A 26,006-nucleotide genomic window follows, 5' to 3' on the forward strand; every position below is an offset into this window, starting at 1 on the left:
AGAAACTTAAGAGCTTGATTATTTTTCAAAAGTATTGAAGTCACAGGTGTTAGCACAATTTCTAGCTATGTATGTGATTTTAGCAAAAGCAAAATCTCACTGCTTTTGAAAGGAAATATGTTGTAATTAGACCATGCAGTCACTTTTTAATCCTGTGCACCCGGCTGAAATAATGAACACGTGATTGTAAAGTCAATCTGTTTATGTCACTATCATACCTAGAACACTCTTTTCTGAAAGGCAAAAAATAGACATGAAGTACTTTGAAGCTGTATCAATTTAGTATGATACAGAAATGAGGAATGAGGTTTTGGAGTAATTTATTAGCTGAAATAGTTTTGAGGTGGAGACTGATCAGTTTACGTATAGTCTTAAGCAAGTAATTTCTATGCGACTATCCCAGAGTGCACCTTCCAGTCCTGAATAATGTTTTCTTTGTATTCACCTTTAAAAGGGATATAAAAATCCATTAATTGTAAAATTTATATACAAGACTATATCTTATGTCTGAGACTGTGTATGTCAGGTGCCAAAATTAAAACTAAAGAACAAGGCTAATGGATAACTTCTGTCAGAACCAGAGTTCACTGTTTACCCCTGTCAGTCTTGTTAGAATCATAGAATGGTTTGGGTTGGGAAAGACATTTAAAGATTATCTGGTTCCAATCGCCCTGCCACAGGCAGGCACAGCTTCCACTAGACCAGGCTGCTCAAAGCCCAGTCCAACCTGGTCTTGAACACTGCGAGGGAGGTTGAACACTCCTTGAACGCATGAAGTTGTTGAAGGTGCATTATGTGGCCAAGAGATACGGTTAAGAAAAGCAACCCTGATGCTTAATAAAGATGCATTGGTCTCTGCCCTGGCTGGGTGGCTCAGAGCTGCTGTACTGAGAGGAGGGTACTATGTGGGAAAGAGAGAAACCTTTCTGCTTCCAGGTCCTCCATCCAGGCAGGTGTGCTGTCAAACTTCAGACACCAGTTGAAAGGCACTGGGACACCTCCAATCCACCAGGCATTGACTGCCACATGACAATACCTGCTCAGAAGCTGGGAAGCCATCACATTTTCCCCAAATGGACCCAAGTTTACCACTGCCTTGTGGAGAGAGGTTGAAGAAATTCGATGGGGATCAGTTCCCCTGAGAAGGGACCCAAAGAAAGTTTGTTTCACTGACAGCATCATCCAGAACCACCCGGCAAACTGGAACAGGATGGCTACAGGCTTATTGGCCATCTCTGGGTGAAGATAAATGGAGGAGGTGAGAACAAAGCCATCTTACGTATCTATCACAAAAGGTGGTACACATATTTATACCTAGACAAAAATTGCGGCAGAGTCTGATACCAATGGAGAATCTCAGGGTTTTTTGTTGGTTCAGTTTAGTTTTGAGTGGGAGGAATTAAGAATAGATGAGAATTGTTAAGAGTGGAAGATAATTTCCATGAAAATGATTTCACATGATAAAATTCATTAGTCTAAGGAATCATCTGAGAAAAAGCAGCAGAATAAGTTATGGACTCAAAAAAGCAAACTAAGAAACTATGAAATTGGTGGGGAAAACTACTAAACAAAGTCAACACCTTGAAATACAAATAAGTGCTGAAGACTGTCAGCATTAAGAGAGATTATGTAAAAAGCAAAGTCTCAAGATGTACCATTGCAAAGGGAAAAATAGAAGAATTTGAAACAGAACAATACAGTTTCAGGAGTTCTTAAAGGACTACTTAAAATCAAATAGATATCCTGGAAAATATGGAAAGGAAGAGCAGATGAATAGTAAAAGGTGTGTGTACAAGGTGTAGAGCTGAAATCAAAGAGGATAAGGTTAAAAGTGAGGTGTAGACTGCAGGGAAATAAACCAAAAAAAGAGGTGCTAACTGAATTAAAAGGAAGTCAAGGTCTACCACAAAGAAAAAAAAAAAAAGAGAAAAGAAAACTAATTCATGCAAAAATGCAGAAATATTCCATACTTTCTTGGCCTCAGCTTTGTGAAAAGAGTTAACTGCAATCATTGAATTTCACCTAAGAAGGTGAAACAGGAACAGAAAAGAAGACAGAGAACTAGTTTTGGCAAAAGAGAAATTCAAGCTCTAATGAAGAAAAATGCAAAAGGGAAAACAAAAAGCTTACCTCTAGAAAGCAAAAAAGAGATGAACCCAAGAAAGCACAGACCCATCAGCTCAATTTCAATCCCATGAAAGAACGGATCTAGAGGACAACAAGGAGTAAAAACAGCCACCACGGACTTGTAAATAATGCAGCCCATCAAAGCAGGCTACTTCTTTTCTTTGGCAGAGTAGCCAGCCTTGTGGCCAAAGGGAGTTGGTATAATTCATTTTCATTTTAGTGAGACTCTTGATGCTATTTCAGTTGAGGTTCTTGTAACTACAGTAGATAAACATCTTGCGGATGCAATCAAGAAAATGGGTATGTGAATAACTGATGGAGCCCTCTTCAGAAGGGTTAATCAAGAATTCACTACCACTCTTCAAGGGCACTGAAGTGTGGTCGTATGGGGTCAGAGTCATTAGCAGTTTCAAGATTGTGCTTAGTAGTTGGGATGGTGAAACAGAGCACATGATCATCAAGTTTGAGAATGACACCAACCTGAGTAAAGCAAAATTGCAAGGAAGGACAGGAATGTAAAGTGTTTTTCACTCAGCCGAACTCAATAAAGTCAAGTACAAAGTGCTAAAGTTAGGCAGAAGACTTTAATGTATAATGGGACATACTTGGCTGAGTGTTGGTACTGCGAGAAGCAATCATACATAGCTATCGAATTAAGTAATGGGAAAAATGGAAATTTTATTCAGGACTATATTAACAAAAAATTTTTTGTAAGATTTGATCTAGTAGAATGATAGGGAATGAGAAAGAGTTTAGAAGAAACCTCCAAAAATGTAAAGAAGTTTACAGAGTCAACATATGCAGGAAAGAGGAAGGAAATGAGATCATTATGTCTAGAAAATGGAAATCTGAGCAGACAAATGAATGGGAAAACAGTACATAATGATGTTGTAACTGCTGAAAAGGGAAAATAATAAGCACAGATACAGGCTGGTTGGAAAATGGATTGAGAGCAGCCCTGAGGAGAAGGATTTGGGGGTGCTGGGTGGCAAGAAGCTCAGCACGACCCAGCAGTGTGCGCTCACAGCCAAGAAACCAGCCATGTGCTGGGCTGCATCAAAACGAGCATGGCCAGCAGGTTGAGAGAGGTGTTTCTGCCCCTGTTCAAGGCCAGGCTGCATGGTGCTTTGAGCAACCTGGTCTAGTGGAAGATGACCCTGCCTGGGGCAGGGGGATTGGAACTAGATGACCTGTAAGGCCCCTTCCAACCCTAAACATTATATGAAAGGTATGCTCAGGTGCTCTCCTTCACAGCACAGCAAAAATTGATTTACTCTTCAGAAATATTTAGGATTGATATTAGTAAAGGACTTCTAGCAGGATGATGAAGGATTGGGCACAAGCTAACGAGAGAATTTACAGGAAGTTCTGCTCTGTAGGTTTTAAGAACATATTAATTAAAATATGTGTTTGGTGTTAGCAAAGGTAAAGTCAATCCTGCCTCAAAGTAGACTGCAGTGGACCTAGGAGTTTTCTGCTGACTGACTTTTCTACAACTGCCCTGCATTTCTGGTGCTTTCATCAGTCTCTCCCTCCACCCAAACTAACTGCAGTTTGTCTCTATCTTTACTGTCTTCTCCAGGATTCCCAGTTCCACTGCCTCCTATTGCTCCAGGAAATCAAGAAAGAAATTTGTGTCGATGAGAAAAGCTATGGGAGGAGGTGCAACTGGCATCCCAGTCTTGGGCACTTTCAGGTCTGTGCAGTTATTCCCTCCAGGCCTGCAAAAGGTGCAGGATCCTCCTGCATAACAGCTGAATTGATGTAAATACATGAATATTTATGTACATTCACTATCTCTGATCATCTTTGCTTCTTCAAGGACATTGGAAGGTACATTAATGCTGCAGATGGCAGGGGGAACTATGAACAGACAGGGTCAATAGGAGAGGGGTGACTTCCTTTTCCATTCACCAGCCCAGGCATGAACTAGAGCCTTCCACGCCTGCAGGAAGGAAGCCCTCTGACAGAGCAAAAAGTGCTGGAGTTAGAAACAGTGGAGAAGCTTGAAAGTTGTCTGTCAGGGCTGAAACTATGGCCCCAGTACTGAAGTTTCAAATGCTGAGTAATTTAAAGTCAAGTTTTGTGCAGTCAGTGGTTTTCTTTTTTGAGTGATAACTTCAAAACGGTACATCCTTGAATGCTCTAAGGACTGAACGACAACGCATTTTAATGCATTGTTTAATAGAATTTCCCTGTTTCCTTCCGCTATCCTTCTCACAGCAACAGGATGTAGAGGGGAGGACAGTCCCTAGGTGCCTTTTATACACTGCAGAAGTATCTCAGATCTTTGCGTTAGAGTAGATGGGTGTGTGCACATTCGTCCCATCAGGAAAATATTTCTCTTGTGTTTAAAAAAATGGTTCTAAGAAATTCAACAAGCAAAATGCTTTAATGCAGTGATAAGGTTGGATGCCCTTTTGCGGTATACTTTTAAGAACAACTCAAACAGGTGGTGCCTGAGAAATAGAAGCACAGCTCTAGAGGACACTCTGTTGAAACCCTAACTCAGATAGTATGCTGTCCCAGCATACCCACAGAAGGCACATTTGCACTTTCCATGGGTCAGGGTTGAACAGGATGTACCTCTGTTTGCCTTACACCCTTCAAAAAAGTCTGCATGTGTTAAACTGCATCAGCTCTTGATCCCATCAATCTTGTACATATCATGCCACACTGTAGCTATATTTCCCATCAGGAAACCCATTAGGTAATTTTAAATCATTCTCACTAGGTACAGCTGGCCTTATGGGATAGGAAGGAAGCAGTGGCTGTGCATTACAGTGCTGTATTTCTTGATTTTCTGATAGCTTGAGTGTTGCTGAAGTCAGTATTCTGGAAGGACAAAAATTACCAGTGGGCACTGACTAACTCAGAAGGAATTTATGAAACAAATTAATTGCCTCTGAAATAATGGAAATTAAATAGCATAGAACCAAAATGAATGTTTGCAGGACCTACACACTCTGTGATGCATTGGAGCCTTTCAGTGCTATGGCTAAGCTGACATGCTTTATTTCTCAGTGACAGAAGAGGCTAGACTCAGATTGGCTTTGTACTATTGGTATCGCTTGCAGGCAGATATCCTGTCATCTCAGGCAAAGAGTCAGAGTTTAACACATGCTTATCATACATGCCATAAGATTTCTGTCACCTCCTTATAATAATACATCAGTGATTCTCTTCAAGTGTATTTCATGACTGAATTTGCAATAACAAAAGGGCTGGTACATTTGCAATAACAAAGGACTGGAGGCCTTGTCATGAGAGCACTGTAAGAATCCCCTTTAATGATACATGGGTCCCACTAGGCAAGCAGGTCTTGGTGTTAGAATGGAAGAAGAAGATGCTTGAAAGTTAATGTGGGAAGCAGATCTGAGAGCATTCCTGTGATTTTCTGCTTTAGATGAAGAAAAATAAAGTCCTACTTCCCTGGAGTTCAGAGGAAGGCTAGCCAAGCAACTGATAGCACCCATAAAATCTGGGACTCAAGCCCTACATTTTGGCAGAAGTCTTAAGGAGCACATGTATTTTCTTCAAAGGAAGAGGAGTCCTCAATGTGCTGAATTCCCTTTCCCCAAACCTCTGCTTCTGGAGTGTTCATTGTACTTGGAAACTTGTGCTGTCAAATTTAACTTGCTAAAGCATTTGTAAAGCTAGTTTTAAGCTCAGACACATAAGCTGTCCTGCCAGAAGTGGTGCTTTGATGTGAGATGGAATAGTATTCAACAGCGTAAGTGCTGAATTCACAAAATCGTCAGCCAAGGCTCCCATAGAATGGCAATGAGATGAGACAAGGCATGTGCACCTTCTGCAAGGAGGGTGTTGGCAACCATAATTGCATTGTGTTGGTGTCTGCAGCTCTGACAGAAATTGAAGCTGAATATCCCCAGTTCTCCCTTTTGGATTTTCTACAATGTAGGACAGTGCTCAGCACAGCGAACGAAGAACTAGTCTTTTTCAAAAGCAGGTGGTAAGAGCTCTTAGAGAGTCCCAGCAAGTGTGCAACAAGCAGCTTCAACCATGAGAAACACACATGCAAAAAACTGATGTGACCGTCATCTCCAAAATCCCATTTGCTTCCACTTCTGTAAATGGAACTTTGTTTCCCTTGGAACCTAAAAGGAAGCATGTAATTTTTAGAAATAATATCCATAGGAGAAAAAGCTTGAGTGGAGTAGAAAACACCAAAGCTCTCAAAGCTCTACTTGAGAGATATAAAACTACAGGGGCTGCTTAAAACTTCTCTTCTAAAACTACTGAACTTATTAGAAACCAAGACAACAAGGGAACCTTGTGACTGGAGTCTACTACAGGCCACCCAAACAAGAAGATGAAGTTTTCTTACCCAAGCTATAGGAGTATGAGAATGTGCATCGCACTTGCAAGTTCTCATCCTGCTGGGGAACTTCAATCACCCCTGTATCTGCAGGAAAAGTAGACCAGCAAGCTGTAGGCAATTCAGGACACTTCTGAAATGCATTGAGGGTAACTTCCTAAGCCAGGAATACAGAACCCTACTGGAGGGGATGTGATACTGGACCTGTTGATCACCAGCACAAGTGAGTTATTTGGTGATTTCTGAAACTGGAAAAGCCTGGGCTCCAGTGATCATGCCCTTGTGAAGTTCACAGTCCTGAGGGAAGTGAATCAGGCAGAGTACAGGCAAGACTCTGAATAACTTACAGCTCTTTAAGGAGTTAATCAATAGGACTCTCTGGGAACCTGTCATCAGGGACAAGGAAGCAGAACAGAGCTGGCAGATCTCTAAGGATGCTTTCCATAGAGCATAAGATCTTGCGATCCCAGGTGTAAGAAATAGGGTAAGGAAGGCAACTTCAGGCACTGAAAATCCAAGTAATTTCTTTGGAGGGTATGTAGATTACGATTTATCTAGGCTTGGTTACATTTTGAACTCATTCCCTCAGAGAAGCCAAAGCCTTAGAAACTATCCTCACAACATTTCAAAAACCCCAAATCAGCATTTCAGTGAAAAGAATGTCTGCATTTTTCTCCAACTACAAGAAGAAAAAGTTGTTTTTTTTTTTCTCATCCTTACTTTTTGACTTGGCTGAGCTTCCTTTGCTGACATTTCCACATTTAAAATCCTTCAATATTTCTAGCAACAATCTGATTTTGTGAGGGAGATGAAGATTTTCCCTTCCCTCTGGAGAGAGAAAAATAATTTGAGATGAGCTTTCTCCTTGAATGATGAACAATATTCAACTTCATAGCTACATGTGTGGGGAGCAGCTTCACAACCAGAACCTCCCTCAGGGTATTTTGGCTTATGCTTACCCATCATGGAAGGGCTTGGTGGTGTTCCACTCGCTGAAAAGTGAGCTTGGAACTGGCTTTTCAGCAGTGACACGCCATAGCGTGGGAGGTTTCCAGGAGTAATGTGCCATTTGCTGGGATACAAGTACACCACATGCTACAGAATATTGTTCCCTGTTTCATTTGTTTTAGTCTTCCACTTGGTGCTTTTGAAGGCATTTAAGTGCATTCATTTTCTAGAATACAAAAATATTACTAATAGATCGACTACTTGCATAATAATACCAAGAGTAATAGTGGTGTTTGTGTGAAATCAGCATGTTCTCATGGCTTTGGTAACATTGAAAAATTGGCTGCCTTACCTGCTGCTGGCCAGCTATGTGATATCTTGAAAGGAGGAGAAAGCACACAGGTTTCCTTGCTGAGATCCTTTGCTGGCCACATTGTGCCCAGTACTGCACATGATGTGAGTAACATTCTCGTGAGAACAAATGGGCTTCAGAGAGGCCATTAAGCACAGAGGGATGGGGGTTTTGGCTGCAGCCACACAAGAGGTCCTGAATCATGTAGACAAAATTCTATCTTTCCACACAGAGGTAGGACTTATTACACCCAACCATGCTGTTCGAAACTGAGATGTTCAGACAAGATTAATTGCCTTAACTCCTCTGTAGCCAACAGAGAGAAGGAAATTTCCTGAAGGGGTTTTGTTTCATCCTGAGTCAGGTAGATGGCAAAAGCAGGATGAGTCATCTTCAAGGTTTGCCTCTCTGTTTATTCACTTATGGAGGGAGCTAAGAGGTATTCAGTCTTGTGAATTGCGTGAGACAAGTCACACTCAAAATGCTTGTGGCAAGCCATGCTGTTACCAGAGGAGCTGGGGCCCTGCTACAGACTGTGTTCATAGACTTTTGGAGAGCAGCACTGGGATTTCATTAGCTGCACTTGGAGACAGAAGGTCCTGGATCTCCCTGTGTTCATCCTCTCTGGCTGAGGTTCAAGGCAGCAGGAGCTGCTGGTACTGGGATCCTTCGAAACAATCATCTCCAAAATAATATGTTTGCATTAGTCAAGAGAATACTAGACAGTCTGTAGCTTATTTAACTTTAAGACTCTGTTCTCTTAATGTTTATCTTGTTATAGCTGCTTAACGGCTATTCAGCATAAAAGACAAGGTCAAGAAACAGGAAAATAAATAAAACACACAGATACATGGGCCTGGAAAAACTGATTGATGGGCCACTTAATGAACCACTCAAGTGCAACCTTGAAGAGGCAGAGGTTCAGAGGCAACTTTGTAAAGGTAAGAAAACCAAGACTGCTGTGTGTCTTATGGGAAACAGCAATCTTATGAGTTGAAAGGGATTGTGAAACTCTAAAACTTACTACACAGGATTTAAGAAAAACCAAATGAAGGCATCAAGGTGGACAGGGAAGGAACAAGCACAGAGAAAAAAATGGTTAAGATAACCACGGGATAACCATGTGTAATCAGGCACTTGTCCGCATATCCATCTGGCCAGGCCCTTATTAAGCTCTATCCCTAGCTATCTGCTGTGTGAATGTCCCCTTTTCCCTGTGTGTAATCTGCCAGCAAGCTTCAAGACAGACTAGCCAAAGAGTAGGACAGGAGGTCTGTGGCTGGGTACTGGAGGGAGCACAGGTCAAGATGTCAGGATCCTGTGGCTGCAGGATGTGTGCTTCTTTGAATGGTTCAGCTTTCAATTACCATCTGCAGTCTTTTCCTCCGACAAGACAGCTAGCAACACGTGCACTTCTCACTAGGGCATCATGCCAGTTTTCCCCCAGGTAATAGGTATTCAGTCTCTCTCTACTGCTGGGGGTGAGTTTGCCTATTCTTCCCCATTCCCAATGTTCCCAGTTTTGAGGAAACAGGCTAATTGGTCTGTAGCTGTCACAAGGATATCACAGTTTTGGGTGATGGGATTAGACTATATTTTAGCCACCTTCTGATCTAGACATACAGCTGCTTCCACCTGATCATCTTCCTTCATTAATATTTCCATAAAAGGAGTGCATTGATGTCACACAGGGAGAATTTCACCCATTTTTAGGGAATATGCTGAACACACACTCCCCTGGAAACTGGGATACTTTGGAGAAGAACTAGAAAGAATGGCTACTGCTGCATACTAGGCTTAAATCATTGGCAGAAAAATTCATTGCCCCAGAAGAGCTCTCTCTCATGTTGTTGCAGTTTGCCCATGGGGGATTTGTAAGCAGTAGCAACTGTTAGCATGAAGACTTCAAGGCATGAAATGAAGGTTTTTAATTTTCATTTTAAAAGTTAGGCAACACTTGCACACAAAGGGAGGTTGTTTTATTAATCATAGCCTCAGATAAGCTGTTTAGATTTTTCTCTGTAGTCAGCAGGACTCTGCTCAATTAGTACTACAGGCAACCTAATCTATGGCAATAGTAAAACACCAGAAGAGATTACTATTAGGTTTTGAATTATGCAAGGAACAAATAACAGATGCTTAATTTTCCATTTGGTTCCACAAGAATTACCACAGACCTTAAAAGACTGACAGAAAAACCTACCAGAGTCAAGTGAAGTTCAAGACTTTTGGGAGCTTATTGTGGTTTTCCTCACAGTGTATTTCTCTCATTTACCAGTCTGATTCTGGCCTACAGTTACTATTATTGATCTCATCTTCTAATGGGTTCTGTAACAATTTTTTTCTGCATTTATTTGTTCCTCAACCATAGCAGAGGTGCTTGCAATCTTCCATTTTCTCAGAAAAAAATAGACCATTTTTGTCTACAAAAGCATTTTTTTCTCTCTGACTTCAAGCTAGAGGTTGAGTATCCTGGAGCTGCTTTTCAGATCAGTTTCCCAGGTGATTTCTCAAGCCTTGGTTCATCCAGGACCTTTGGTATCATAAAGTAGTTTTTCAAAAACTTTCGGATCCGATGCCTTGTTCACATTTGTATCTTTAACCATTACCAACATGTTTATCTTCTAGTTTCAATAGCTTCTTGAAAGAGGTATTTGGGATAAAAATATCTAAGTGAAGAACACAGAGTACACCACTTTCCCTTGTCATGTGTTTTGTGTAAATAATAGTTCTTGATTTGATAGTCTCATCATTATAAAAGGCAACTGAATAAAAAACCCACTAAGGTGTCATTCTAAATAACACTGTAAATTCCAGGACCTTGCATTTGAAAAAGCACAAAGGAAGAACACTAAAACATATCTTTCAGAGAACAGAGATGCAACCAAAGTTATTATCTTATTTCTTCCTCAACTTGTCAATAATTCTCATATTATCCGTATCTTTTATTACTAAATTGAGCTAAGAAATAGATGATATTTCTTTAATGTCTCTAGTAGATTTATTTTAAGAGATTTATTGGATTGGGTTCTATAAGAAATGTTTGAGTTGCAGTTACACAGTAGAACCATCGAACAGGTTGGAAGGGCCATTTGGGGATTGCTTGGTCCAAATCCCTGCTGAAAGGAGAGCTCACTTAAAGTTGCATTAGGCCGTTCAGCACCTTGTCTGCCTGAGTTTTGAGTTTCTAAGGGTGGAAATCCCACAGCCCCCTGGGATGCCCAGACCTGTGCTTCACCACCCTCACAGGGGACATATTTTTCTTACGTCTGGTTGTAATTTCCCTTGTTACAACCTATGACCATCACCTCTTTCCTTCCTGCTGTGCATCCTGAGAAAAGCCTGTCTCTGTTTTCTTTAAAACCTCAGTGCCAGTAGGTAATTACAGCAGTGGGATGCTCCCTAAGCCTTGTTTTTTCAATGCTAAACACACCCAGCTCCATCAGCTGAAGAACTTGTTCAATCTCTGTACTTCCTGGCTGCGGTACAAGGGGTGGGAAGTACAAAAGAAAAACATTTCTGCTGTAATAGTGTTGTTTATCTTACAATCCTAAATGTAATGGTTTGCTCTCCTAGCTAGATAGCTTGCTAATTTCAGAAAATGCTATACCAGATCCCACTCTAGTTTGAGAAATACAAAGTTACTCTCATAACCAAAACAGTGCAGTCCATCTCTCTCCTTCATATGAGTTTCTCTTTTTATTTCACTTCTCTGTTTTTATTTTATAATTTATGTAAACTATACCCAGGAGAATGGGTGCAATTTCTGTAATGCACCACTGGCTGTAGTTTGAGGAGTTCTCCCTTTTCAATGGAGGAAGGACACCTGATTCCAAGGGCAGCTCTTGGCAAATGTACCTCCCCTGTAATACATTTTGTTACTAATGAAGAACAATATGTCTCATCTACTTGCCATCATAAAGACATTAGCAGCCATATGAAAACAGGAATAGGTAGGGAACAATTAGGAAGCTTTATCTCTAAATCAAAAAACTGCTGCAGAACTGTCATTTAATTTTGAATAGTGACTGTGCAGAGATGAGCTAGGCCATGTTTGTGGGTAGCAGTAATATCTTTTATTAGATCATCCAGCACATTTGCAATCTGCAGTATTGTTTTTAAATCTGGGTCGTGGAAGTTAGTATCTCACATAGACTGGCACATAGTGTCCAGCATGGTTATCACTTTAAACAAGATAAATTGCTCTTCATTCAAATGAGATCTTATAATTTTCCTAACCTCTTCTTATCATGTAGCAGGACAAAATGGTTCATAGAATTGTTGAGGTTGGAAGGGACCTCTCTGGATATCATGCAGTCAACACCATTGCTAAAGCAGGGTCAGCTAGACAACTGTGTCCAGTCAGGGTCTGAGTATCTCCAGGGATGGAGACTCCACAATCTCTCTGGTCAACCTGTGCCAGTGTTTTGCCACACAGTAATAATGTTAAGATGAAATTTCATGGGTTTTAATTTATGTCCACTGCCTCCTGTCCCACCACTGGACGTCAGTCAGAAAAGCCTCTTCATTCCTTATCTTCTCCAGGCTGAACAGTTCCAGCTCTTTAACCATGAAAGATCCTCCAGTCCTTTGATCACCTTTTGACTTCTTGCTAGGATCACTCTGGCGTGTGTCTGTCTCACATGTGGTGGGGAGCCCTGATCCAGCACTTCAGGTGCATCCCACCAGTGCTTCTTCTTGAAGGATCTCCCTCAATGTGCTGGTAATATCCCACCTCATGAAGTCCAGGATGCTGATGACCATTTTTGCTCTGAAGATGCATTGCTGGCTCATAGTCAATTTGGTCTCCACCAGGACCCCTGGTCCTTTTCTGCTGGCGAGGCTTCTGGTCAGACAGCTATCAGCCTGTACTAGTTCATGAGGATATTCTCTACCTGGTGCAGACTTCATATTTCCTTTTGCTGATTTTCATAAGGCTCCTTTCAGCCCAATTCTCCAGCCTGTTGAGATCCCTCTGGATGGCAGCTCTACGCTCTAATGTATTGGCAAACTCCTCTCAGATTTTATTTATTCCTCTGCTCTTCCTGTAGGACCTCCGTCTCTCTTTAGAAGCTCCTGTTCCTGACTGATTCCAGACTTTAACAGTAACTTAGAAATGTATCTGTGTAGACTATTATCCAAAAAGGTACAGTGTGCCCAGATGTTTTTAACCCAGGCTGTGCGTGTTCATCTGCACTTGGCACTTCAGATGATCTGCTGAGCTTTTACCCTTACACCTCCCAGTATATTTCATAGGGTATTGCATTTCTGACTGTATTCAGACCCATTGAAGAGAGATTCTTTTCCCTAATTAATGACCAGGAGAAAGCTACCAAACACTCCCAAATGAAGTTATTCAATACTTTTAGTTTTAAGCAGTACTGCAAATTTTTGCTCTCTGAAGTACCCATTACTAATTTTCAGGCCTAACTAATAAGGCAATCTTGGCTCTCATCAGGAACAGAATAAAGTCACAGTGCCCATACTGTGCTTTTAAGTAATTTCATCCACGATTTCTTTCCCCTGTGTGCTTTTCCGAATATCAACTTGCTTTCTCTTCCTTACCTTGTTAAGTCTAGAAGAAAGTGTATGCCAAGATGCAAAAGCTTAACATCATTAATAACAACAAACTGGCAGTATTTAATGTTCAGTTTATAAATCACTTCCAAAACTTACTTCTACAAAAGCAATTGTTCTTCATTAATTGAGCTAGTGACAATGGGTAGCCATTCATACTGTTCACTTTGTTGCTCTAATTAGTTCTTTGGAAGTATTTACCTCTCTCTACTGACTAGATGGAAGATTTAGGATCTTAACACTTGGTAATTTGAATTATACAGTTAATCAGACACAAAAGTTGTTTTGAGTGATGGTGAGAAAATTTAATGTATTTCAGATGTCCTGACTTTAACAGAAAGTAGAGATCCATGACATTCTGGCATCACTCAGGTTATTTTAGAGGTACAGACTAACAAGTAGCAGAACCAAAAATGTTAGTTACACAAAATAGTACTGGAACTCTGACTACTTAACTGCTTAAGTACTAATTTTACATGATTCCTGCATAATCCACCATCTGTAGAAGCAGAGCTTTTTGTTCTGGTATTTAGACGGTTATGAATCTATATGAGAAGTTTTAGTTATTACCAGGTTGCCATCTCTATCTTGATGCCTATGCATTCCTGAGATGAAGGAATGGTAATGCAATTCTCTTCTGAGGAAGAAATAGGAAAATATACATGAAAGTGGTAATTTTTATGAAATAAAGAACAGAACCTCCAAATTTTCAAAATCCAAAAAAGGAATTCAGTTATCAGATATTGCTTTCAAAAGGTTGTTTCCTAGATGAATAGGATAACAAAGCTATGATTGTGAGCAATGAGTCTTACTTGTAATTCTGCACCACATCTTTTGGTATTCTTGTTCTTCTACATTTTTTTAACAGCTGAACTTTCTTGAATAATTCTTCCTAGGGCTTGTCTATGTGCAAGCTAAGCACAGCATATAAGGCTAGTACACGCATTCACTGGCAAACTTCTTAATAGGGTTATTTTTCTTGATGAAGGAAAGGCTTTTAGCTCTTCAGATGAAACTTTACCTTTCTGCTGGTAGTTCAAGAAAGTCTCCACTAAGGATGTTTTCTTATCAACATTCTAGTTCTGTTTGCCAGGTAACACCATTACTGTTATTGTTTTATATCAGATTATGTTCTAAATTGCTCTACACAAGAAATTGCATTTTTAAGACTCTACGACATGTTTTCAGTCCCCTTCCTCTGGGTAATGGCAAAGGTGTGGAGCTCACCTGCATTTTGGACAGAGAATGGAGGGGTAAAACTGTAAAAACCAGGCTGCCAGTTTTTATCCAGTTTCCCACTGAAAGTGGACCCATTCTTTAACAACTGCTGGAATTATTTTGTGTCAACTGAATCTCTAAGGAGACCTTGTTTCTTTCTTTCTTTTTAGAGAACAGTAACAAATATCTTAAAAGTATTGCTTCACTCAGCTTTTATATCTACTTCCACTAAACACACTTCATAACAAGACACTAACAGATTTGGCTTTTCATATGCTGTCAGACAGGGATTCATTCCTGCAGTTTATCAATAATGAGGATGAGTTGAAACTCTGCAAGAACATTTACCTGAATTTGTGTTATTCAGTTATTCAGAAAGTATGAAGTTAAGACCGACTCGCTAGAAAGGAGGCCAAAAGTGGTATTAAAATGAAAACAAAAAGTCAATTAATCTATGTAGGCTCTTCATTTGCTGTCTGGCAGGAGCCATAGAAAGAAAAACACCTTGCACCACAGTAATGTTTTTTGTCTCATCACCTAGAGAAAGCTATACAAACTTTAAACAACAGAAATGATCAAATTCCCTGGCTCTGGGTAACCAAGAGGATGCAAATTTCCATTTTCAGAGTTAGCATTTTGTCTCTGTTGGAAGTACTAACAGCACGTCACAGAGCCCTTCTGGCTGCAGGCAGTCATAGTGATATGTGTGTAGCACAGAGCTTATCACGCTGATCAGGAGCCATCCTCCTTTTCACCAGAGCCAGGAGAAGTGCTTGGAAATCGTTGGCCTTGGGGCTGTTGCTGCCTGCTGTCATATTAGTCCTAGGAAGGAGACAGTAAAGTTGTTGCAGAAAGTATGTAGCCAGTAACATGTAAATGAAGGTCAAATGCAAACTGACATGACATCCACCAGCTTCTGCTGCGTGGGCAAGAGGTAGTTGTCCCAATAGTTCTGAAGCCATAGAGGCTGTCAGAGCTGCCACCCTGATGGGAACAGACATTCACATCTAGCTTGAGTTGCTCTCTTTAAGCAAGAGGAAATCTTGCTTGACTTCTTCACTGGGTATTTGGGAAAGAATCTTTCTTCTTGTTTGTGTCAGCTCATGGGATACTTTACCTTGGTGCCTGTCATTTCTAGCTGGTTCACATGGCTAAACATGTAGCATGGTCCTTTAAGAAACCGGCTGGAAGACTATCTGCTAGAAAGCAGCATAGGAGAGATATTAAATAAGTATTCAGGGCAATTGTCAGAGGGGAAAGATGTATACAGAACAGCTGCATCAGAGAGAGGAATGTTACAGGGAAGAGGGAAGTTCTGTATCTGGGGAAGGAATTATAAATGATTAATAAGCCTGACAATCTTCTACCTCCTAATTCTGATAAACTCCTCTAATGCCAGCTTCCCCTTTAACATAATCTCTGCAGAAGGTAATGAAGCCAGGTTTGTCCCACTGCAGCTGAAGTACTAGGAAGTTTCTGTGGGTGCCCTTAGTAGCTTGTGTTTTTCTCCCAAGAGACATGAGAACTGGTGTCCAGAGCCAGTCACTTAGTTGCTATTTACCACTCAGGTGTCAATTCTGAAAGCAAAGCAGGTTTTTCTTTCCATGGGCACCAAGAGCCTGGAGCCTCCCATGGCAAGTAATGAGATGGGGCATGGGCGCATGCTCAGCAGCTGCTGAAGCTCCCCGAAAACTGAAAAGGGATCCCCAGGGGTCCTCGGTTTTATGAGGCCTGGCAGTGTGCACTTGCAGCCCAGAAAGCCAACCGTATCCTGGGCTGCATCACAAGAAACATGCCCAGCAGGTCGGAGGAGGTGATCCTGCCCCTCTGCTCTGCTCTCGTCAGACCCCACCTGCAGAGCTGTGTACAGTTCCAGGGCACTCAACACAACAGGGACGTGGACCTTCTGGAACAAGTCCAGAGAAGGCCACAAAGATGATCAGGGGCGTACAACAAAGCTGAAGAGGGGCTTTTTACAAGGGCATGTAGTGACAAGATAAAGGGGAAGGGCTTGAAACTGACAGAGGGTAGACTTTAGATATTAGGAAGAAATTCCTTACTGTGAGAGTGCTGAGGCACTAGCACAGGTTGCCCAGAGAAGCTGTGGCTGCCCCATCCCTAGCAGTGTTCAAGGCCAGGCTGGACAGGACTTGGAGCAGCCTGGTCTAGTGGAAGGTGTCCCTGTCCATGGCAGAGGATTGGAACCAGATGATCTCTAAGGTCTCTTCCACCTCAAGCCATTCTGTGATTCTATAAAACCATCACAGCCCTCAGCACCTCTGCTCCTTGGGGAAAAGAAGTATCAGGGATCTCCAGAGAGGACTTGCCCTCTTCTGCAGGCCCTCTCCAGCCTCTTCTGCTGGAAAAAAACCTTGGTAGCAAAACCTGTGAGGAGGGGCAGCTGGAAGCACTGCTTGTGCTCTGCAAAGTGTGAGGCTACAGCAGCCCCTTGTCTGGTTGTAACTACACAGACTAGAGAGCAGGATCTGTCCTGCACAGCCAAAATCGTGAAGTCCTTCTGTATTTGAGTGGGATCCCAGACATTATTTCACTTTGTGTACAGTGTAAATGTGGGTGTCCCCTGCTAAATTAATTTAGCCATCTGAAGATAGGTTGACAAATAGGTAAGTGGATACATGCGGATCCCTGTTTACATTTCTGTGATGTGTAAGGAATATTAGACAGCCATTACTTATGATAAACTGCAGTTCTTTCCTGATTAAAGAACACCCAGTTTATATTTCTCTTTACATATGAAACTGTGATACATTCACTAACCAATCTGTAAGCTAACCTCTTCTGGAACATCCCATACAGTTTTTTTCAGTCAATTTAAGATGGTTACAAATTTGCTAATGCTTTCATTTCCCCAGAAGCAGAAAAGAAGTATTTTCATTGTATATTAATGGAAGACGAATTTTTCCCAAAACAATTGGATTTATGAGTTTATAGAAAAATAAATTGTTTTTCAGAAAAATAAAGTTCCACTCAGAGGCTTGATCTGAGTTCAAGAATATTTCGATAAACATAAGGAAGTTAATAGTGCAGGTGAAACCCATCATTGTTTATTCCAAAAATATTCTAAATAAATGCTGTTCATCATTTTCTGCAATTGGATTAATGAATTGCAATAAAAAGATTGATGAATTCATATGGCATCTTGCAGAATATAACAGAATAATAAGGTGCTTGTGAATGACCTTTTGTACGTACTCTGGGAGCTGCCTGTAACTTTTTACTACATGATTTGCTCCACCTGACTCTTAAAATACTTACTACAGGTTTCTGAGAAGTTTGATACATGTATTTACAAAACGGGGATGATAGCTTCAGGTTGCCCTGCTGCTTACTCATCCCAAAAGAGCAAACCAGAGAAAGACCAAGGATCAAACGCTTACTTGCTGGGGGGCATAACACAGACAAAGAGATACAGCTCCTATGCTTCAAAGGAAAAGCCAATATTAAGAGCTGGGTGAATTTGGGATAAATTAGACCTGCTTTAGATAGGGAACACAGGTATTCAGAGCTTCTCTTTAGTTTAATTTTATTCCTTCTTGCACCCTGTCTCTGTGGTGCTCAGATGAAGCAATATTGGCTCCTTGATGTGCTTGTACCAATCACACTGGGTAACAACCTGCTGTAGGAGAGAAGTAAAATCCACGTGCTATTTTTATGATCATCACAGGAACCAGCCTCAATTTCATCAAGCAAGACTGGGGCAAATGATAGCAACATGATCTCCTGCTCCTTCTTACCTCAAAACCTTACTAGAGGATCTGCTCTCCTGGGAATGGCCGGTTCGGCCCATGGCACAATGGCTCAGAACTTCTCTGAAGTCAAAGGCTTCCCATGCTGTTTGCTGCATTGTGACTTTGTCAGCTGCATCTTTTAACCTAGCCCATAAAGATGTTAAAATGAAGTGGGATTTCTAAAAAAGCAGAGGTTATTTCTCTGTCCTTGGCTAAGCAGTAAAACACATCCCCTGCTGCTGTGACATGAATGCTCTGCAGACCGACTGAGGGTCCCTGCCACAAGAGCAGGTGCACTTTGCTGGCTTTGTCTGTTTACATTACATGGCATTTTGCCCAGAAGTTTAAGAAAATGTGTTGCATAAACTTTTCATGAATCCCTTTTCTTATATCTGGGGATTGCTGCATGGGTAATGATCCCTGCTTGTTGCCAGGTACGGACAAGTAAACGCATCAGGAGCTGACATCGTAAGCTTTTAAAGGAAATCTGGATCTGAATATAAATGCAAGGCCTTTTTTTCACATAAGCAAAATACAGCTTTTTAGTGAGCTCATTCCAGTCAATGTATTTTTGCTCCCTGTTGTGTAAATGAAGTGAGAAACATAACTGGCAAGCTGAAATGTAGAAAAAAAGTACTTATGGATGTATTTCATGCCGAAAGATATTCTTTAGATGACTCTTAGGCATGTACTTTAGCTACCCTAAATTTCCTCCTTGTCCATTCTCCCTCTTTTTCTCCCATATTCTCTTTCCTGTAAGATCCCTCTGGCTCCAAGGTCTAGCCCTTTCAATTGCATCCACATCAGTCACACATCAAGCAACTTAAGAACACCAAAACTGCAAAACCAAGTGTCCTGGTTTTGGCTGGGGTAAATTTTCTTCTGAGTAGCTGGTACAGTGTTGTAGTTTGGATTTAGAATTATGATCATGCTGATAATACAGTGATATTTTAGTTGTTTCTGAGCAGTGCTTACACTAAATCGAGGACTTTTCATCTTCTCATGCTGCCCTGCCAGTGAGTAGGTTGGGGGTTTAAAGGAAGCTGTGAGGGAACACAGCTGGGACAGCTGACCCAAATTAGCCAGAAGGATATTCCATACCATATGTCACGCTGAACAATAAAACTGGGGGTAGCTGGCTGAGGCATGGTGGTCTGCTGCTCTGGGTCTGCCTTGGCATCGGTCAGCAGGTGGTGAGCAATTGTGTTGTGCATCAGTTGGTTTATGTATTCTTTTATCATTATTTTCCCTTCTTTTTCTGTCCTATTAAACTGTCTTTATCTCAACCCATGAGTTTTACTTTCTTTCTGATTCTCTTCCCCATCCTGCTTGGAGGAAAGTGAGTAAACAGCTGTGTGGTGTTTCACTGCTTGCTAGGTTAAACCACAACACCCAGTTAGGTGAAAGGAACAGAAGTTTATTTCAATCTAAAATGGTAATCTAGACCAGGTAAGAGAAATTGTCATGTGGACATTTCTCCTTTGTCATATGGCAAGGATGGTCTTAGAGCACATGTCTGCTGGTAGGTGAGAGAGGTTAGGTAGGGTGATGGCCACTGTGCTAAGATCATTTCCCTCTTGATGTCTGTTCATTCATGTATCTCCTCCAGACCTTTCCATCTGATTGCATCACTACGTCTCATCTTCTCCCTGTGAGAGGGATGTAACTGCTTTTTGCTGGAATTATGCTCAGTTCAAGGGAATGTGTGTCCTGGCTGGGAGCCTCTGAAACCCCAGCAATATGAGCTGAAACTCTTCGCTCCCATGCAGATGACCAAGGCCCTCCAAGCAGCACTGTAAATGAGCTAAAGGGTTATCAAGATCCTTACCAAAAGGTATGATGTATTCTCCTGCATTCAGATACTGAGTTGTGAAAACATAAACTGAGCAGAAGTTAGATAGCAAAGATCTAGCAGCAAGACACTGTGCTGAACTGGGAGGCAGAAGAACTTACCAGTTTTGTCAAGAACTTTGTTAGGTTTCTTTGTGTCTGGTTGGTAAAAAGAAGAGAGAGAAACAGATTTGGACTCTTTCTGTCCTCCAAAGTCACAATAACCATTAAAACCTGTAAAAATAAAATATCTGAGAATAAAAACATAGTCTCGCCAACATAGGTCGTAGGCTCATCACTTTAAAAGAATTCATGAATGATTCATTATCCTTTTCTTTCAGATATTTGTAGACCTTCAGTAAAAGCAAGTACATACACCATATAATAGAGCTGCCTGTAACAGCATTAATCTTTCATTAATTTGATTTCTTTCTCTGTGAATATTATATTTTTACAGTATGTTATAGGGTACCATGAGTAATTAGTCTTCCTTTTGTTTTTGATCTTCCAGGCTTTCAGGTGCGTCCTGTACTAAGGACAAACATAATTATGAACTGAAAAGTAATATTTGAAGTGATTCCCCAAACTAAAACAAGTAGTTCTCCCTACAGTTATATCAGTTATATCAGCTTTTGGAGATACAGGATATAGGAGATAAACAATCACAATTTTATGGTGCTGATATTAATTAAAGATTTAAATGCTACAATAGTTACAAATTTGTTGTGATTTTGTTTGTAGCTGAAATTTCTTTTGTCTAGAATGTCAAACAGTTTTAAAGTTGTGAGTGTAACAAATGGGTAACATGCAGGTATTTTTGGTAGAAACATGGGTACATCTTTTTCCCCAAAAGGGAGACTGCAACACATTAGTGAAATTGAAGAGGGTTTTGTTTGTTTGTTTGTTTGCGGTCTGTTCACAAAAAATTAGAGACATTTATTGTGTCAACCAGATAGTAGCCATCTGCCTGACTACCTGTTGCATACACTTGACTTGTCTTCTATTGGAAGCAATATGGCAAGACCATGGTAACCTCACTGGTACCTATACTTTTCATCAGTAGACGGATTCAAAATCCTTTAGGAATTATTTTTTCTCTTTAATGTCATAATTTCCATAAACTTTTCTAATGTGTTACTGGTTAAAAAGATAAGAAACATCCCAATAAAGAAACAGCTGATAAAAAATGCAAATATCACCATATTCAGTCTTAATACAATCACGGTATTAACTGGTTCTATTTTATCTTTAGAATAGAAGGACTCAGCTGGAGATTAAGACACCTGGATTTGGGTGTCAGAGAGCATTTTAGGTATCTAGGCAACCATTAAGAGTTGATGGGATAGAGTAGGTCGGACCTGGTGACATTCAGTTCACCGTAAAATTCTTACCTCAATGGGAAGGACATATAAATCTTTATGAAACTTGAGGAAGATCTCTTTGCTGAGCCAAATTTCTGATTTTCACATAAACAAACATTGGATCAAAATCCTGATTGTCCTTGCTTGAACCAAAGGGTGGTAATGCCTTCAGCAATACCGCAAACTCCCAAAGAAAGCACAAGAGAGGTCACCAGACAGCCTCTTTTTCTCCCAACTAGACAAGCCCAAAGTCCTTAGTCACTCCTCGTAGCTGGATGTTTCTTCCAGCTTTCGTGCCCTTTCTGGACTCATCTTTCCTAAATCGTGGGGCCAAGAACTACACACACATTGCTCAGAAGAACCATGCCATATGTACACTATTTTGTCTAGGTACTTTATATGAAAAGTGGCAGAACTTGCTAATCTTTCTTACTACTTTTTTGTTGTACTACTTTTCTACTCTGTTAGTTACAATGGGAGAAGCTATTCCCCCTCAAATGCAATTTTCTTTCCTTATGTGCATGCTTAAAAGATTTTAAAGTGTGATTTGCCCTCACCTGCCAAAACAAAGTGACTTCAGCTAGTACTGTGGCAGATGCTCTGTTTCATAGCTCTTGAGTTTTCTATCACAAGAGAAGGCATCTTGTGTGGTACTGCTGTTCTAAAGTACCATTTTATACAACTGACTTCTATTTCCTCATAAAATGTTTATGTTTTATCTGTTTATTCAAGTGACTCCATTAGCTGTCTCCCAGTATGGCAGCAAGGCCCTAACACAAATTTGCTGCAGGCTAAACATATGAATCAAGTGGAGTGTTTGAAAGTGGAGTTCTGTGTGTGGTATTGGAGCATCAAAACCTTCAGCCTCCCCAAAAGCAGGCACAGCAATTCAGGTGCTCCTTAGGGACTCTTATCAAGTCCTGACACACTCAGAGCCAAGAGTAGATGGACAGTCTCTCATGCTCAAGATGGAAAGGATATGCTTAGAAGTGCCCCTAGTGCTCACGTCCCCATCTTTGGCTACCATATCCCAAATGCTTACCACAGGCTTGGCCTCATCTGTCCCAAGTCACTCACTGGCTTTGGGCTGTACTCACCTTTCCTCAATCCCTTTCATCTTGGTGCTCACTAATCCCCACAGAGGGAAGCACACAGATGTCTTTGTACGAAGAGAGCCTCCTCCAGGCTGTGTAGGAGTTTGCAATCCAAGCTGGACTTTGGTGTCTTTCACCAGGCTGCAGCTGGGAGGGTTTGATGGGAGGAATACACCTTGATAGTATTTTCTTAGTAATACTTACCCCACATTATCCTTTCATTCCAAAATGTTTGCTTTCACAGCCTATTTCTCTTTTCTCAGCAATGTGGGGAAGTGGGGAGTATATATGCCTTATGAACAGTCTAAATTGCTAAAACACCTGGGCTGGGGCAATCCAAGCACATCTACGGATTGGGTGGAGAAGAGATTCAGAGCAGACCCCTGGAGAAGGACTTGGGGGTGTTGATCAATGAGAAAATTAACATGAGCCGGCTTCAGTGTGCACTCGCAGCCCAGAAAGCCAACTGTATCCTGGGCTGCATCAAGAGGAGCGTGACCAGCAGGTCAAAGGAGGTGATCCTGCCCCTCTACTCTGCTCTCGTGAGACCTCACTTGGAGTATTGTGTGCAGTTCTGGTGTCCTCAACATAAAAAGGACATGGAACTGTTGGAACAAGTCCAGAGGAGGGCCATGAGGATGATCAGGGGACTGGAGCACCTCCTGTATGAAGACAGGCTGAGAAAGTTGGGGTTGTTCAGCCTGGAGAAGTGAAGGCTGCATGGAGACCTCATAGCAGCCTTCCAGTATCTGAAGGGGGCCTACAGGGATGCCGGAGAGGGACTCTTCATTAGGGACTGTAGTGACAGGACAAGGGGAAATGGGTTTAAACTTCAAGGGGAAGTTCAGGATAGCTATAAGGAAGAAATTCTTTACTGTAAGGTTGGTGAGGCACTGGAATGGATTGCCCAAAGAGGTGATGAATGCTCCATCCCTGGTGGCGTTCAAGGCCAAGTTGGAATGAGACCTGGGTGACATGGTTTAGTGTGAGGTGTCCCTGCCCAATGGCAGGGGGGTTGGAACTAGATAATCTTAAGGTCCTTTCCAACCCAAACCACTCTAAGAGTCCATGATTCTATGCCCTGCAGCCAGGGCACATTTTTGAAAGTTTAACACTATGTAAGTAAGTGCTAATATATAAGTTAATAATCATTCATGGTTGTCATCTTTCTATTTTTATATTTATACCTGGGAGAAGTAGCAGTAAAACACAAATACAGAGACTGACCCTGAGAGATTTCCTCCCCTACAGTTCTGATACAGGTAATCCAAATAGTTTGGAGCTGTATTCCTCTGCAGTGTAAGAACTCACTTTAATTCAGCATCATGTAATATTAAAAACACCCTAGTTACTGAAACATATTAAGCTCTGTCATTTATATTTATGGAAAAAAATCTGAACTTCTATAAAAGCCATGGGACTCAGATATAGAGGTATATGTATAAAGAAAATGAGAAAATATCAGTTTTGTTGATGTCTCCCATTTCTGCCTTTCAGAATTTGTTCTGATGGATTTCAAGCATAAAGAAGCCTTAGTTTTCATATGATGCATTGTAAAGTATTAAGATTCAAGCTTAAGCTGAGTTACTTAAACGAATCATAATTTTGGAAGTAAATCTTCCAATTTTCAGCAGAGAATCTGTGACGGCTATGATACAGAGATGCTGTGGCATAAAGAAAAGGAACACCAGCAGCATCAACTGCCTAAGGTTATGTGAGAAACACATTATTCCCAGAAGAGTTACCACATGCAGCCCCATGGCTGTCATGCACAGTTCTAGAGCTGATTGACAAATCTGCAAAAAGTCAAGAAGGTGAGGCACTGCCACGTTCATTAGTTCACCACAGATCAAATCCAACAATAAATCACCACATGCTCCCATGGCCTCCGAGAAATTAATCTTTAAATAATCCTGACTACTTCTAAAGTAGACCAGTAAGATTAAATCCAAAAAAGAGACAAGATGACCCTAGCAGCAGTACTCATACCAGAAAGTGAAATGAATGAGAAGTCATCGTGACATATAAATGCATTACAATAACAAGATGCACATTAAGACTGAAAAAATTGAAATAATTTCCCCCCATCTTTGGTGAATTCATCTTCAAATGTGATGCATTTGCCATGTCTTAGGCACACTTATAGATACCAAGCTGACCTCACAATTTGCTCACCCCTTCATGAGCAATATGGAGGATGCTAAGTGGATTAGTCCCTACCTTTGTTACACAGATGGATTGAAAACATGAACTTCTACAAAAAAGAAGTTTGCAGAACACAAGCTGAACAGTTGGCTGCTATAAGTGCAAGCAGGATATGAAAAGCCAAGTCAGTTCTGATCTGCCAGTTTGCGATACCTGAGCCAGGTTTTATTCGCTACCCAAGTTCTCATTGCATTGGAGCACCACAGAAAAGCAAACAACTGTGAGTATTCTTAACCTGAAGGATGGAGGTCAGGAGAAAATGTATCCAGCTTCACCCTTATGAAGAGGTAAAAGTGACAGCTCCACAGTATACACTGTGTTCACAGGCAAAAAAAATAAAGGTTTCACCCTAAATTTCATATAATCACCTTCTTCACTTATATGTGCATATTAGAATATTTGACATTTCTGTCCCTTATGAACTGAACAGTTTGCAGTATATTTACCTTCAAATAACAAAATCACAATGAAATACATTTATATCTCACATCAAAAAAAGATGAGAAAAACATGGAAGCCTTACTTTTGTCTGTCATTTTAAATATTGAAAACACCCCAAAGCAAGAGCACAAGCTGATCGCTAACTTTTTGCACGTGGAACTGGCATGTTCAGGCATAACACAGCACACAACTGTTCATTTTTTCTCAATAGACTAGTCTGAAAACTAAACTTTTATTTGATATAGATCTAAGTCTAGATGTAATCATCCCTGCTAAAGCCCTTCCAAATCTGAGGATAAGCTGATGCACTAATGCCTGCTTTAGGTTTGCAGATACCCTGATATCATGTCAATTTTGAAGCTTAATGAGAGTGGAGACACAAGCGTCTCATAATTTCCCTGAGGACAAGAGCTACCCACCGGGAGAGCATGAGGCTGAGCTGCAACTGGTATTAAGCCCTTGGTGCTGAGGTGGCACCCACAGTTTAAGAGCACATGGACCCCACTCTTTCATTCTATTTGATTTCTGATTAAAACCACTTTTTCACCCAACAGATGAAAGAAGATTGTTTCTCACACTGTCAGTGAGCCTTGACAGACAGATATATCAGCCCTGGTTTGTAATTCATATATAAATTTGTAATTCAAATTTGTAATTTGTTTGTAATCCAACATATAAATCTAACCTATTTTTTAAACAGTATTAATATTTGCATAAACTTTGTATCTTACATTTTGTTGCACTTTTTTTTCCCCCCAACCTTAA

The sequence above is a fragment of the Melopsittacus undulatus genome, chromosome 3, assembly GCF_012275295.1.
Source record: "Melopsittacus undulatus isolate bMelUnd1 chromosome 3, bMelUnd1.mat.Z, whole genome shotgun sequence".
NCBI lineage: Eukaryota > Metazoa > Chordata > Aves > Psittaciformes > Psittaculidae > Melopsittacus > Melopsittacus undulatus.